The sequence below is a fragment of the Cydia pomonella genome, chromosome 14 (assembly GCF_033807575.1).
Source record: "Cydia pomonella isolate Wapato2018A chromosome 14, ilCydPomo1, whole genome shotgun sequence".
NCBI classification, from domain to species: domain Eukaryota; kingdom Metazoa; phylum Arthropoda; class Insecta; order Lepidoptera; family Tortricidae; genus Cydia; species Cydia pomonella.
This window is the reverse complement of record NC_084716.1, coordinates 8,462,840-8,477,622: the sequence shown is the minus strand read 5'-3', so window position 1 is coordinate 8,477,622 and position 14,783 is coordinate 8,462,840. Positions and strand designations below refer to the sequence as shown.

At 35.0% G+C, this 14,783-nt stretch overlaps 2 long non-coding RNA genes across 2 annotated transcripts; both read left to right on the top strand.

Annotated features, from left to right (window-relative positions):
- The first annotated feature begins 2,440 nt into the window (after positions 1-2,440).
- Positions 2,441-4,786, top strand: LOC133525275 (uncharacterized). The gene is made up of 3 exons (XR_009800554.1): positions 2,441-2,564; positions 3,462-3,682; positions 4,693-4,786. It is a non-coding gene; the product is annotated as an uncharacterized LOC133525275 (long non-coding RNA).
- A 1,752-nt stretch (positions 4,787-6,538) lies between these two features.
- LOC133524850 (uncharacterized) lies at positions 6,539-7,395 on the top strand. The gene is made up of 2 exons (XR_009800456.1): positions 6,539-6,787; positions 7,212-7,395. It is a non-coding gene; the product is annotated as an uncharacterized LOC133524850 (long non-coding RNA).
- Positions 7,396-14,783: the final 7,388 nt, after the last annotated feature.

The following is a 14,783-nucleotide window of genomic DNA, read 5'->3' as shown; positions in this document are numbered from 1 at the left end:
GATAATAAACGGTTGTCATCGTGGGTACCGCCCCTGAAACTATGTAAAAACAAGAATAACCTAACTCACTCCAACCATTCTATTGAAATTTGCGTTGTCAAGTCTAGATCATTAGTCTGGGCCTGTATGGCAGGCATTGACGTGGTTACAATACCTCAATATATTGTAGACGAAACATTTTGGGCCAAATGTGGGGATGAGTGGGGTAAGGCAGGGTAGACGCATGACACCAACTTGACAACCCTAGAAGGCCATAAACGCGCATATGTTACCCCTGGAGGCCTAGTCAACATGACAATCGTAGGCAGAACGACAAACACCAAACGAAAAGAATTTGTACTCATCGGGATGACAGATGCTACACGGTCACGTGACAATTTTCATGCATAATTTAAATTTCGATTGGCGTTTTCTATCAGCGATTGTCATCTTTGCTAGCCCCCTGGAAGTGCAAACGCCCACTGGCTACGTTTAGCCGCTCACTATCTGCTTGTCTGCGAACACATCTTAGGTAGGTTAACCGAAGCGTTAGCGAAGGAATCCGTCCGTTCGGATATTCTGCTCTACAGATCGCAATTCTCAACAGATTCTCACGAAATGTGACCAGATGCAATGACTAAATATAATTTTTTGTCGATCCAGTTTTTTTAATTTATTGTTAATGCCTAAATTGGCATAAAGGACTTAAGCACCAATAGGATCCAATGGCGCTTAAGACCATTGTGATTTCACTGTGATAACGACTCAACGAACTACGTATTTTTCATTTTTACATTTTATAAGCTGAAAACGAGGTCTAGTGCACCTCACAGAGACACTAGTATTTAATATTACATATTAAGGAAGTTTACTGTACCTGTGATGGAGTAGAAAATCCCAATGCAACGTTTACCTTCTTGTGAGCGTTTTAAGCAAGGATAGTCTTTGATACTGCTCTAGAACGACATCTTGCCTCCAGGGGTAGATACTTCATCTTGCCCTACTGGTATAGTGTAGTTCAATAGAAATTGCAAGCAAATGTAAACAAATATGACAGATTTTGTTAGCATTTGACGTATAACCTAAAAAATTTAAGGTTAAAATTTTACAAGTAATTGATAAAAATAAGATTTAAGTGTATAGACTGTCGATAAAATTATAGTTGTCCATAAAAAGTGTAAGATTACAAAGAAATGAAGGTAAATTGGTACAAACCACTTAAACTCCACTTTAGGTCAAAATAGGCGGCACTTCTGTACTATTTGATGATATTGAGATGATAAAATAGGACTTTTTTTAAATAGACAGATAATCAACGACAGTATTAAAATAATAAGTTGCCTTAAAATACAAAACGTACAGTTTTATTGAGCATCAACCCATCTCTACTCCATCTTGCCCCACTCTCCCCTACCAAGATGAAATATAGCTAAAAGAAACGGTCAACCAACCGCAAGCTCGGTTCTCCATACAAACGTAGTTACGCTCTCATTTTAAAACGACTAGCTAGATTGCTCTGAAACTTTGTATTCAGTTTATGCTGTTATTAGTTTATCTAGCCTCAGATACCGTAGTTAAAAAATACAGTGATTGTAAGATACAAAGCTTGTTTTTGCTCTATTTCGTTTATTTTGGCCCTAGATATACCTCATGTTATTGTATGTGCAAAGTTTCATTACAATTCAATACGGAGTTTTAAAATGAGAACGTAACTCTGTTTGTATGGGAAGGTGAAATTTGGCCGAGCTTACCTGGATTCTTAAAGAGGAGTTATTCTAGAACCATGAAAATATTTTTCCAAAAAGTATATAATATTTACTCCTTAAGGTAACCCTTAATTACGTAATGTGGATTAGAAATAACATAACAGTTGAACCCTTTTTTGTTTTGTTTTCAAACCAGGAAAATTGAGCGTCAAGGAGGTCAATATACCTTACAAGTTTTTTTTTCGCTTTAAAGGGTTAACTCGGAAAACTCATTAAATAACTGGGATAACCTAGGTCTATCTGGTTCTGAACATCATCAGTGTGGGTTAGAGCCACTCCACAGTAGCGTCTCGCGAGCGTCGGCGTCCAGTCAACTCTATGGCTCCTGCTCGACGCAATGTCGGCGCAACTGCGCAACGACGCCATTTTCTATAGCGCTGACGAGACATCGACGCTCAAAAGACGCTAATGTGGGGTGACCTATAAATTAAATTATTAGCTCGTGAAATAAAATGATTATTAGTACTTAACCAATCAAAAATTAATAGGTATTACCTTTAAAAAATAAAACTAGATAGCAACACGTATATTTATTGGTAATAAAAAACTATCATACTAAAAATACGAACAAACATATCGTTAAAAATGCATACTCTAAATTTTTTTGTTACAATATTATACATTTTTCTTGTTTTAATTTATTGGCAGGTATAAAACAGTTCTATTGTCCATAATTACTTTATTTTTACAACAAACTATATTAGAATCGACAAGTGTGACCAAAGAATACCAAGAAAATGAATTTAAGTATCATAATAATAGCTCTGTTTTCGATTACTTTGGGAGTTTTTGGGGAGTGTGAGGTGGTTCTAAATCAAAGTAAGTCGACTAATAGGACTTATGTCTATATAGTCTTATTTTTAATATTTATATTTAATTAGGTACAGTAAAATTAAATTATAGTAAAATTTTATTAAAAGTAAGACTAAATAAATTAAATAATACTTTTATGAAATGAAAACTAGACATAAACCTAAAAATAAAACTAAGTATAGAAAAAAGAAAGGAAATTAAAAATATACTTACCTACAAAATAATCGGCCAATAAATCGGCCTGCGGTATGGACCCCATGACACTGGCGGCGTCACTTCTCTGATCGCAAGGGAATGATATGCAGTCATAATATAGTCTTAGTACTTACTTGTCTAATGTTACGTGTATGTATGTGCTGTGTGGTGTTGGTCTCTATTTTTAACTCCGTGCACTACCTGTTCACTTTTGATATGAGTTCTTCATTTCCCGCTACCCAAAGGTAATTTTACATGTAAAATGTATTGTTATTGGAGCAATAAAGAATATTTACTTACTTGTGTCTTAAACAGCTTTCTTTTTTAATTTTTTTCAGTACCAATTGACTAAAATTTCATTACCATGTCAAATTTTTCTCGTAAAACGTCACAAGCAGGTAAATGGTTTCATTTACAGAAGAACGGTAGCATTTACAGGAGAGCTCAAATTTAAGTCAACAGATTTTTTTACTGTGCATATTATTGATAATTTAACAAATGTTTGCGTTTGTATATCAAAGCTATAGGATATATATATATATATATATATATATATATATATATATAATATTTTGATAATAATTATTATGTTGTAAAAAAATTACTAGGTGTTTTTGGGTGTGAATATTTAATAAAATAATTTGTTTTGTTCCCCAAGTTTGAATAATTAAATATTTTTATAACGTTTAATCTCACCTCGGTCACCAGGTGACGTGAAGCGAGTTAACGTTCCAATTGCCTGTCTCTTGGAAGCAGCGACCAAATTTGGAATGTGTCTTATTCTTGCGGACGAACTGGAAGAGCTGCGAAAACCACAAGAATCACATGACCAAGACCTAGAGTTGAATTTAGGAACTAATAAAATTATCCGTTGTATGGGTAATCTCGCTTGTGCAGTTATCAAGTGTTTCACTGGCTAACGTGCCGTGGTAAGTATTACGTCATCCCAAAGCTGAGCCGTAGGCGGCTATCACAAGTTGGCGAATTGCAAGCGAATTGAAAGCGAAGCGAGCGCGCAACAAATTCGACGCGAGTGCAGCTGCTCGCCCTAGAGAACAAAATTTCTAACCAAATGTATGCCCCTCCCCCTCCCCTTAGCCATCCGCCATATGAACTGGAAAATCGTATGGGTTTCCATGACAACACAACAATAATAATAGCCTAATACCATTCAAGAAATGGGCCTCTGCAGGCGCAGCCAACTGTGGTTTCCGGTACAGGAAAAGTCCAAAACGTCCCACTGCGAACGATGGTCATCTTGGCTAGGCCCCCAGGTTTGAATATTACTTAGTTGAGTTAGTTGAATGTCGATCTAGGATAATATACATAAAACACCTGTACATAAGCCCATTCCTCGAACGGTATTAAACTAATATTATTAGCCCAAGAACATTGGCCCAATTCTCGAACGATATTAGACTAATAATGTTAGTCCACGAAATGTCAACTCGTATGGGTTACCATGGCAACGTACTAGTAATATTAGACTCGTACCGTTAAAAAAAACGGTCAAGTCGTATGGGTTATCATGTGAACACACTAATAATATTAGACTAATACCGTGCAAGAAATAGGCCCCTGGAATGAAATTATTATTGATAATTGACTACGTAATGCACTTGTGAAGCATAGTTGTAGTAATAGTTGGGTGGTACGCAGTCGCCACGCCATTTTTTTGCTCCGGTAGATTACGAGTAGTTATTGGTTCTACGAATAATTTATCTGGCCAATTCGGTTTGGCAACTTTTTGTACTGGTATTGCCAATTTGTTACGATTGGAAATACCGAATTCAGTTTTTAATAAGTAATTACAGTCTCATTTGGTGGTATTTATGTAGCGTTTGGAGGTTTGTTCATAATATGGACATATATCATATTAGTCACGGAGAGTTATTCATATGTATTATTTTTGTAAAAAAAAACCGGTTTTTTTTTTCAGAGTGATGCTGTGAAGAAATCAGATAAATCATAAAATTGTAAAATGTGCTGTAACATTGTAGTCAAGTTATTGATTAAACAAAGCTTAAATTAAACATGGAAGTTTAATGTTATTTTTCTCATATAGTTAGTTACCTATATTTTATAATACTCGTAATGTCATGTAATAAATTATAAAAAAGTTTCAAGTTTTTTATTAGCATTCATGTTGTACAGTATGTGTTAATGCAATGGCGTCAACGGGACCATTGATTTCGGTGTAGAACTACAAAACACTACGTATCAAATTGCTAGTTAACAACTTATATTGTCAGTACCCCTAGTGTAAATATTTTCGACAGCGAAACGTTACGTACGCGTTTGCGTTAAGTGTCATTTTGTATGAGATTTTTGACTTTCCAAAACGTCCCGCTTGGCGCGCTGTTCAAAAACCTATACAAAATGAGACTTAACGCAAACGCGTACGTCACGTTTCGCTATCGACTAAATTTACACTAGGGGCACTGATTCCAACTGATTTACGAATGTATGCCTTGGAGCCTAGCCAAAATGACAATCGTACATCGAAAAACGACAAACGAATAGAATAGTTGTATCGGGATGACAGATGTTACGAAAAGTCACATGACTATGTCGATTGTCATCTTGGCCAGGCCCTCTGGGCTCCCCAAAAGGATTATAATATTTATAATAGAAAAATATTTTAAACTTAAACTTTCGTAAGTGAGCAAAGAATCTTACACAGCCACATTTAAACCTTTTACGACATTAAATAGGTTTTTTAAGTTATTTGGCATTATTCATGTAAATAAAATAAAATTAGGATTAGGTATATAAATTGCTTTTTTTACTCATCAAATTGTTATTTAATATTTAAATTCTCTAAAGCAGTTTCATTATGTTGGTTGTATGAGTACCTAATGCCGAGGATATTCGGGGGCGAAAAATCGATCTAGCTAGCTATTTCTGGGAAAACGCGTATATTCGAGTTTTTATATGTTTTCCGAGCAAAGCTCGTTCTCCCAGGTACTAAATGTATTTATATTATATATCAAGAAAAGAGCGCAATCCCATCTTACAGACCGGCAACGCACTTACAACCCGTCTGGTGTTGCAGGTGTCATTGGGCGGCGGTAATCGCTTACCAAGTGATCCGTCTGATCGTTTGCCTCCTCTATCATAATAAAATATAATAATATATTACACATATATTCATATATATATATATATATATATATATATATATATATATATATATATATATAGAAAAACTCGTTTTAAATGAACACGCTTTGGTGAAAACCAGTTTTAACTAGGATTTTCAGTCAAAACTAGTTTTCGCAAAGTGCCTTGGTGATAACTAGTTTTCACTAACTATTTAAAACTATTTTCATTTAACTAGTTAACGAAGGGAAAAAGCATTTTCACTAGTTAAAACTAGTTTTTACTGTATTCTGCCAGAGTCAAAAACCGTGTCGGTTTAACGTGATCAAACTGCGCGCGAGGTGAAGTCAATCACCAGTCACTATATAGCCAACGTGAGGAAAGGAAACAACTTAAAAAAAATTTCTAATTACTTTGCCGCTCTTGTGGATAAAATTCAACTATCTCATCACCATAAAAGACCATAAAAATCGACCAAGAGCATGTCGGGCCATGCTCAGTGAAGGGCTAGTTACCATTCTGTCAAAACAGGCCAAACGGGGGCTAGTATTAAGTATAATGTCCATTACAAGCATAAGAGACTAAGGGAGTACCTCTTTTTACTAAGAAGAGAAGATAATTTTCATTGAAAATATTTATAAAATATTTGTTTCGGGATTTTTTCATTTTTTTTTTGGACCCATTAAGGTAAAACACCCAATCTTCGACAAGGCACCAATGTCCGACATTAAAAAAGTTTTCAAAATAAAATAAGAATATTTTCTGACTTCTTAACGCATTCGAAGCATAAACTATAGACCAGGGTTATCTAGCTGTCATTGCGGATGACGTTTCATACATTCGGCCATTTTGTACAAAATGGCGTAATGATATGTTTAGTCCGCGGTAGATTTCGAAAGAAATCCAGTTGTATTAGTGAAATCGTTAAGGAGGTGAGTAAGATTTATTGCCCATAACTTTTAAATGTTTTGCTTTATCGAAAATGTTAGTTATTTATGAAATTAGGATAGACATTCACAACTTTTTAATAATTTCATTAGAAGGGTGAGGTTATATTAAAATGTCAAAACACGCCTGTCGGTAATTGGAGATATTTTTTTTCCGTTTTCTAATCTTCGACAAATGTCGAAACATTTTTTTATTTTATTTTGTGCACTCTATTATATTATTTATCTAAGCTTGTTCAGCACTCTAAATATATAAGCCTTTTATTCAAATATTCAAATTGCTTCCAATGATCGACAGCCGTGTCGATGATTGGATATCCCATACGTTCCAATGACCGACAGCGGTGTGTCGATGATTGGATATTCTATATGCTAGCCTACATGACCCAGTAACCGACATTATTTGCAGGTTGCAGGCATGGCGCCTAAAAAAAATTACACGCCTCTTCAAATGGCCCAGGCGGTAGAAGCAGTCAGAAAAAAGAAAAAACTATTTTATAATATAGAGGATTAAAAAAATTAAAACATTAACACCATAGCGTTAAAATTATTAGTTACTTAAGTACAACAATTACCAAAGCATTACATGCCAACATGTCCTTGTTAAGCTATTGCATAGCTTCTATCGCGGGCCTTGAGCGCGGGGACCGAATCCAGAAATTCCGTAACGAAAAAACCTCACGCTCCCCACTTCGTCTAACGTCGTTTCAGTTCGGCAGTCTTCGACACGGCGTTGTGTGCGTGCGATTAGACGTATTGTACTACTCAGAGACTTGTCATACGCTTCGCTTGACAGACAGATGAAGTGTGCGAAAGGGAAGCCATCACGTATATGAACAAGCCACGAGTGTGAAAGAGGCAGACTACATATGAGAAAACGTAACCATTTTTTGAATTCGAAGGCGGCCGAGGCGGCCAAAATCATATTGCCGTATTTTTTAACGTTAAAAATATACGAGAATCAAAATCAAAAATAAATATTAAGTAAGTCATTTAGTGAAGATGGTGTCATGTTGTGTGCCGGATTGTTGTGTTTCAGGGCCAAAAAACCCAGGGAAATACTCATTTCACAGGTAATTATGATAATCGTAGCGAAATTTTCGTAACGATATTATATCAAATTAACAGCATAAAAAGTGTAAAAAGCCAATTTATACAGTTCATTATAAGTTTTTCTTCAATTGTGTGTTAATATTTCATGATATTAGTCAATAATTTAGAATATTTTGTGTAAAAACCTAAACTGTTACTTTACGCTAGGGCTTGACAAAATGTTCATATGACTGTATCGATAACTTGTCGGTATATTAGTAGGTATGGAATTAGTTGTTCACAAGACATCATTAAGATATTAACCTTTATAACCGACGTAAAATAATAACGATTGTTATAATACCTTTTTTGAAGATGCACATGTTCAGCGATAAATTTAAACTTCACTTTCCAATACATTACTTACATTTTAACCACTTTTCCACGGCTTTGCCGCTAACACAAGGAAACACAAGACAGCGTATACACACCCAACCCAACTTGTCAGGCGGAAAAGGCGCGAATTTCAAATTTTCTTTGGTAAGTCAACTATTTGCGCCTACTGTTAACACTTAGCATGTGTTTGTGTTAACGACATTGCACATGTTACACCACTCACACCCGCATACGACAGAAACCTGCTTTATCAACGCGAGTCACCTGCTTTACCGACAGCGCCGGGTTCCATAATGCTTGATCGGACTACGTTAGTAATTTAGTCAAGTAAAAACGAAAAAACGTAAAAAGAGCGTACCTGGGTCGCCTAGCAGGACGTCCTATCGGACGCCCTAGGTATCGCTGGAGCGACATGGTGGAGGCGGATCTGCGCGAGCTTCGAGTCGACAATTGGCGAGAGGTCGCACAGGACCGAGAAAAGTGGCGCTGTCTTGTGTCGGAGGCCAAGTCTCATTTTGGGTCGCTGAGCCAACGGAGTAAGTAGTAAGTAAGTAAACGTCCCAGAACACCAAACCAGGTGAGAAAAATAAAAAATCGCAATGAGTGGCGATACGATTTTAAGTCGACACGAGTTTCGAATTAACTATTCGCAAATGTATTACAATACATATGGCCCTTAAAATGTTCGATATAGTTACGTAATGTGCTAATTATCGCACTAGTGCGGTAAAGTAGCTCCATATGTACTGTAAAATAAGTAACAATATATATTTGACCATTGTGACACATGTGTACCTATATATTTGACCATTTTGATGCTGACTGAAACGACTGTAACTGTAGCCTCGGTTATCACTATCAGTATTGTTATTTACTATGCGTCCGCTGTAAAAGAAAATTAAAGGTACTAAAGGCGCTAATAAGGTCTAATAGTAGTAATAATACTCATACCTATTACATTTTTTATAAAAACAAACACATTTGAAAAAGTAGTCGATAAAGCAGTTAAACATCGATAGATTATTAATATGTTGTAACATGACATCACTATTTTTGTTCGCACATAGACAATTTACGCACACACTTGCATTTCATTTTTGGTCACACTTTTGAAGTTTGACAGTCGTTCTATACTATCCTATTTCTATGGTACTACTCTACGAAACTCGCACGAATCGAGACGAGCTGCTCCGAAATCGGACAAATACATAAGCAGCTGTTTATAGTAATCTGTATGTATCATTGATGTACGTAATAGGGGTAGATGAGGTACCAGGCGGTCGATCGTGAGCCACAAAATATAGGTTCCGGGACCTATATTGAATTAGTCGTATGGGTGACGCTGAAGTGTCAACATTGTCATCAAATTCGATAAAATATTGCCAAAGAATGCCGTGTTGCGCCTTTTTCCAGTGCTTCAATAGCTCCAAGCACAAAAACAAAGCTCACGGTATCACTTTTCATTCGTAAGTACTATTATAACATTTGAAAACATATTTTTTCTAAATAAAATTAAAAATTTCCTTGTTATTGAGTGAGCGCGACAGCTAAATAATGCATTACCCATGTGAGAAACACGTTTATCCGAGTGTCAAGTAGGCATGCCCGCTTCATGCAGTGCATGCATGCCCGAGTCAGCAATTTTTTTTATAAATAATGCAACTTTTTAAATCATGTGCTCCTATTCCTTGAAACTATAGAATGTAACCGGTTTTTATTTTAATATAAGGTCACTGTGGGCAAGACCGTCTACAAGGCAAGTCCGTCAACACATTATAACTTTTGAATTAGAAAGCGTTTGCCGCTTTGGCGTCGAGTTTATAAGTCAGTTTTTCGTGCTAGTTCCCTCACTCTAAAACAGATGGCGCTGTGACAACGAACTTCAGAGCAATCCGCGTAAACAAGTCATTACGTGTATGGAACTCGAAGTGATAGTGCGACAGTCTCTGCAAATAAAATTGTTAAAAATAGTTTGTGCCAAGATTTTGCACCAGAAATTGACTACGTAAGTAATATAAGACCCGGCAATCTTTATTATGTGTTTAAATTATCAGATATTGGCTTAGTTTTGTAATTATACGTTCCATCATTCATCACATTAAAATTTTGCTAAGTTGGAAAGTCCGTCTACTATGCACCAGGCAAGTCCGTCATATGCCGATCAGATATCAGCTATCAGATTATCAGATATTGGCTTAGTTTTGTAATTATACGTTCCATCATTCATCACATTAAAATTTTGCTAAGTTGGAAAGTCCGTCTACTATGCACCAGGCAAGTCCGTCATATGCCGAATCTCCTTGAATCAGAGGTTACCAACTGTTAAATGGCTTCAATATTATTTATTACGATTTTATAAGGTTACTACAGATATGCATCTTTACAACATTGCGCATGATGTTTGTGTTTTGTGTTTATTAACAATTTTAATCTCGAAACTACTAAAAAAATATGTTCTTCATCCTCAGCACTATGTAACCGAAAATACAAATAAGAAAATACCTATTAAGTAAATAAATAAATAAATATTGGCCGCAAACTAAGCATAGCTTAGCTTTTACTATTGGTGCTAGGCGACGACATATACAAACTTATATAGATAAATACATAAAAAACAAACATGACTGGAGGAACAAATATCTGTGTAGATTATACAAGCAAATGCCCCTACCGGGATTCGAACCCATGATCATCGCCTTCATATGTTATATTATTATACCTATGACACATATTATTACCCTTTTTACTCCTCTTGAATTTTATAATACGGTTGTAGTCATATTTTCTTGACAGTTTTGAAGATTAAAATCATTGCAGCCATATCAGTCCGTACGTATTTTTTATTTCGGAACATTTATTGTACTTATTGTGGTTTAGGCGTTTTGCCTACACCGTGATCACGACACGCTGTACCGCGCGTGCCACGCCGCTATGTGACGTGGGTTCTTCGCCTTACTTATCCTGAAAATTTATGTATGTAGGGTACCTACTTGTGTTATGGAGGTTGATTTGCCAATCACTATTTGATTTAAACTTAAACGGTGTTCGTAGTTTAATTTTTTTTTTACAAGAACATATGGTACAATACAGTAGATGTTATAAATTTACATTGTTGACCCCTAATATGTTCTGCCATATGACATGTGAAAATGGTTTTCCCATGACATGACAAAGCCATGCATGTGGACACTAACTACTAAAACTAAAAATTATTACTATACTAAAATTGCTACTACTATGAGTTTATTTATGTAACCCTCTTTGATCTCCGTAAATTTAAAACGAGTAAATTTAAAATGACTATTGGTATTTTATTTGAGAAGTCCAAAAAATAAGTACGTATAATTATTTTCCAAAAAAGGTTTACCACCCCATTTTCGTAATATATGACTTACCTTTTAATAAGAAAAATTGTGTTTATTTCGAATCTAAACCCTATATTAACAAGTTTAGAGTACACTTTTCATTGTCTTGTTTTATTCTTTGTAAGGATTCGAATACGAACACATAAGCACCCATAGTATGGCTGATATCGTTACTAGACGGACTTACCTTAAACTACACGGGAAGTCCGTCTACTCGCCGAATTTTTAAAACACTATTGTTTTTGCTTAATTTATGATTAAAATGATCTGTCACTATAGCTTAACTATTATTTATGAAATTCTTCATCGTATGTGATTACAAGCGGTCACGTAAGTGAATAATTAACGGAGCTAGAATACTCCAATGTAAAAAATAAATAAAGTATGCCGGTCTTGCCCACAGTCACCTTACGAATAACCGGTTGTTAACCAAAAATCCAGTTTTTCTGATAGTATTGTTAAAACAATATCTTGCATTAACTTGAAACCCAAATATCGGGAATAGTCCATCAAAAATTACTAAATAGTACTTGTACAACAATAGGAAAACTATGGACAACATTTTTAACGAGAGCTCGGATTTACAATTTTAATATGCGAGTTATAGTGTAGTTTTAAGATGTATTTATGTATGTTGAAAACTGTGTAAAAAATATTTAGAACAGATATTAGATCAATCAAATTTAACCTTTTATCATAAACAAAAGAAATAAATAATAATCATCTCTATTTGTCAAGTAAAATGTATGATGACTGGTCTGGCCTAGTGGGCAGTGACCCTGCCTATAAAGCCGATGGTCCCGTCCCGGGTTCAAAGTTCTAATGATGGAATCCATGAAGAATTGAGGGAACACTTAAAATCTTATAGGTACACATATAGTGATTTTTGTATTGTTTGTCTACAAATTAAGCATTTTCATCCAAAAACTGGCAATTAGTGTAGTGGAACTGCTGATGATAAACAGAACGAAACTCCCTAACTACGTATTTACCGTTTGAGTATTTGTATTAATTTGTCCTCTTTGTAGAGCAACTAAGGTGATGAAAATGAAAACGATGAAAATCAGAACGAATACTTTAAATTGAACATTATAATGTAAGGGCACGCTGCCGTCTCAAATCGAGAAAAGTGGGACATTGCTAATTTCGCCTTCGATAGGGAATGATTTAAAAAAATATAACTTCAAAATCAGTATTAACGTTAAAAAAATGAAAACTATAATGTTTAGAGAAAAAACTTTCACTTATTTCTATTTTAAAACGAGCTGCAGCTGTGGAAATGCCTAGCGATTGAATTGTGAAAATTAAAAATGATGCTCGGTTTCGTTTTTTTATGAAAATTTTTTTTCTCCATACATTATAATTTTCCTTTTTATACCGCCCTCTCCGCATATTTTTTTTAATTGTATAGATAAACTATCGGTTTTACATATAAAATACATACAGTTTTACATATTTTATTTAATGTGTTAGCGAAAAAAAATTGTTTTCCATAAAATAAATAAAGTGCCTATTTATTTTAATTTCGTATATTTTTTATAAATATTTGTTTCCTGACGCTACCTAATAAAGACCGCCGTTGAAGGCGCTTATTCCCATGACTTACAACTTGTCCAATATAAGTGAATCCGTATACGTATCGTAACTATGAATAAACAAGTTTCACACTTTTATATTGGTTATCTTGAGTCGTGCGCTCGGTGAACGATTGGAATATATAAATACCAGGAGTAACTACGAATTACCAGTGTTTACATTATCTCTTGTCAAGCGTACTTGTCTTTTCCGAAAAACCATCAGAAGTGAAACCTCGAGATCCCTATCAACTGAGATCATATCGTTATACTGGTTTACTGGTGGTTGGTTATGGTGGTATTAATATCAAAGAAAAAGAAATACTGCATAAATAAAATAAATAAATAATTATAATTGCATAAGTTGATACAAAATGCTATGCAATAGCTTTACCGCGGCAGTCCCCGAGTGCCACACGTCTTTTTTTTATTTTGCCAGAGCTCATCGAGGGGGGGCGGGTTTAGGGTCGGCAACGCGCATGTAACTCCTCTGGAGTTGCAGGCGTACATAGGCTACGGAGACTGCTTACCATCAGGCGGGCCGTATGCTTGTTTGCTACCGACGTAGTATTTAAAAAAAATGATTAAAAGACTGAGTAAGACTTTTATTTGGGAATGGTGTTCGAAGTTAGGTCGATATTTGGATGACGATAAATAGGATATGTTGATTACTAGATCACGATTATTGGAACATGTCGATTACTGGGTGTCGATATATAGAATTTTGCAGTCGATAACTAGGCTAAAAAGAGCCTAAATCTATCTCGTCTTATTTCCTAAGTTATTAGTATTACACTTCTTTTTACTGTAAAATAATATAGAATGAAGCCTAAAATTTCACTCAGTGCATTAAAGAACCATGTATCATCATAAAGAAACCAGATATTTAAAAAAATGCTCGAATCTCGACGTTAAAGTGTCGATAATTGGGTGTTTTACCTTATTCAAAAGTTAGAGGAGGGGGACTCATTTTTACTTTCGGAGCGATTTAAAAAAATGGTTGTTGGAGACCCTTATTCGTTTTGAAAGACCTACCCAACGACACCCAACACTGGACCCCCAAGCAAAACATTGTGTTTTTGTAAAAATAGTAAATTTCGATGCTAGTGCGGAAAGTATGTCATTACTTCACGAGTACCGAGATATGGCAAAACTCGGGACGAGTGAATAATGACATTTCCGCACGCGCATCGAACGACGTTTTTAATACAGTTGCGAAAAAATTAGAAAAACAACAAGTATTTTTTATCCATGTTCTATAAGACAGATACAATTGTAAATATAAAACATTATACTATTATTACCTAAGTATCGTTATTTACGATTATTTGTGTATCGTATATTTAAATTGTATAAAAACAATATCGAATGTTGCCTTTGGAAACTTAAAACATGCTTACAGTAAGAAAAAACGCCTCTGCTTTGACAGGCGTTTCGGCAGCTATTCCGTTCCATTCAGTATCAGCATTTGGCAATATTCAATATCAAAAAATAAACGTGTTATAATGAAGAAAAAGGTTTAAATAAATAAATAAATAAATAAGAGGTAAGTAATAAAATATGAAATATGCATATATTTATTATTCTTACATTAGCAGTAGGTTTTTATGTTCA